This window comes from Olea europaea, unplaced genomic scaffold (assembly GCF_002742605.1).
Source record: "Olea europaea var. sylvestris unplaced genomic scaffold, O_europaea_v1 scaffold542, whole genome shotgun sequence".
Taxonomy (NCBI): Eukaryota; Viridiplantae; Streptophyta; class Magnoliopsida; order Lamiales; family Oleaceae; genus Olea; species Olea europaea.
This window is the reverse complement of record NW_019263747.1, coordinates 138,105-140,309: the sequence shown is the minus strand read 5'-3', so window position 1 is coordinate 140,309 and position 2,205 is coordinate 138,105. Positions and strand designations below refer to the sequence as shown.

Here is a 2,205-nt window from a genome sequence, read left to right as displayed (position 1 = left end):
AATTAAATATAATCTATGTTAGTTAATTAGATGCATTACAATATATTTTATTTTAGAACATAAAAAATTGAAATAATTTGTTTATGTTGAAAAATTGAAATTTGCCTGTATATAATTTGCTGGCACCATTTAGTATTTTTCAAATAAATTCATTTGTTTGTTTGGCAATTGGTAATCTTTTTCCCACGTCAGAACTTGATTGTGAATGTGGAGAGATGAATGTCTTTAAAATGAAGTACTTGACAGTTGAAAAGAATTAACCATAAGGCAGCTCATTGGTCAAGTATTAAATTTGTTCATTAATAGTCTCCAATTCGAATCCCTTCAGAGTTACTAAGGTTAGTGTCCGATTTTAAACTTCAGGGTCCGATGAAAAATCGAGGTGCACGTAAGTTGGTCCAAACACCTATAGTCATTGAAAAAAAAAAAAAAAAAAATGAGAGAGAGAAGAAGAAGAAGAGGTGGGTCTTCAAGTTTGGATTCTTCATTTCTCCATTGATTTAGAGAGGTGGGTGTAAGTAGGATGAATTATCTTTTTGAGTTTATGGAAATTTTCTCAAATTTAAGGTTTAGCAAAATTAATGATTGTTGATATATGTTTGAGGCATTAAAAACAACAGTAATATTAGTGTTGAAAGGAAGGAAATGTGAAATGGGTTTGTAAATTAGAGTTCCAATCTTTGAATTATTGTGTTTATATGATATAAAACACTTGAGCTATGATGAATTAGAGTGGTAAAAGAATTTTAGGTTAGATTTTGGTATTTATAATAAACTTTTGAGCAAAATTCATTTGCAGGTGCTATTCTTGAAATTCTGCCTAGAAAAGTGCCATTTCTGTCAATGGTTTTGATGCCAGATTTTAATGTGCAGAAATTGGTGCCAGATTTCAATATTATGGGATTTTAGTGTTGTTTTTTATCAAAACTCTTATTTTCAGATTTTTTTAAAGGCTTGAATGAAGTTATATGACAAGTGTTGAAGTTTATGTATTGGAATAAATTATGTATAGGACTTGTATATGTATCAGTTATTGATTTTAAGGAAGTGAGTAATTTAATAGATTTGATAATGCATGGTGTTTAGATGATGAATTAATGAAGCAAATAAAAGTTGGGGATTGGAGATGTAAGAGTAAATATAGAAGTTGAGGAGTTAAGTGATGGAATTATATTAATTTAATTGTCAAGTTTCTAAGTAATTATACCGTTATTTCAGGTAGTGACATAAAAATTTGGAAAGACTCGTCAATTTAGCCAGATTTCTATCCATAAATCTGTGAGTGGAAAAATATAAATATTTTTAAAGTATTTATAAATTAAATATATTATCAAAGTATGTGCAATTATGTGTTCGATTATATTATTGTTATGGAACTCTCTTTTATTATGATACATGTAGAATCTCAAAGATTATTTATGGCACATTTGTGACTTGTTATGTAGGACATGTGATATTGAGATTTGTTTGATATGTGCTACATGTGATATTGAGATCGGCCAGAAAAGTACCCATGATTATATACTTCTTTTAGTTTATAGAGGAGCATTGTCCATGTTCTATTCTACACGGAGGGGTCTTGACCTGACATTGGTCTTGATCGTGTACATATAATTCACAGAGGGGCTTTGGCCGTGTTCTAGAATTGATTACCATAAGTCTTTGAAATCGACTTTCATTCACAGGGAGGGCGAAAGACCCATGAAGAAAGTTTTTAGCTCAAAGGGTGGGTTACAAATTTTAGTCAGAGGATACTTTTTTGTGAATTTTTCAGCATATTTAATATGATGAGATTATAGCATGATTACAAGCTTATATTTATATCATGACTTGAGATGATATTTTACCACATTATGTAAATGTCTTACATTTTAGCTATAATTATGTGATGTTATCTTGTGAACTATTCAATGATATGAACTCGATTTTCAATAAAAATGTAAAATGGAAAAAGTATACTTATTTTCGAAATTCTCCACTTACTGAGCTATCAACTCATATATTTTCTCGTAATTTTCCTACATGTAGCAATTGATTCTTTTTAGTTGGAGAGCCTAATAATTTCGAAATGAGAGTCACACGATATGTTGAGTGTTATAACTCATATTGATGAGGCATAAAGTAAAAAATTTGGACCCATCTCATTTTATTTTACATAGCATTTGATTTTGGCGCATTTTTTGAAATAACTCATAGTTGGCCTTA

General features: G+C 29.6%; 1 long non-coding RNA gene across 1 annotated transcript; it reads left to right on the top strand.

The window, feature by feature from the left end:
• The first annotated feature begins 423 nt into the window (after nucleotides 1-423).
• On the top strand, nucleotides 424-1,978 carry LOC111388980. Its single transcript, XR_002701660.1, has 2 exons — nucleotides 424-508; nucleotides 1,542-1,978. It is a non-coding gene; the product is annotated as an uncharacterized LOC111388980 (long non-coding RNA).
• The last annotated feature ends 227 nt before the right edge of the window (nucleotides 1,979-2,205 follow it).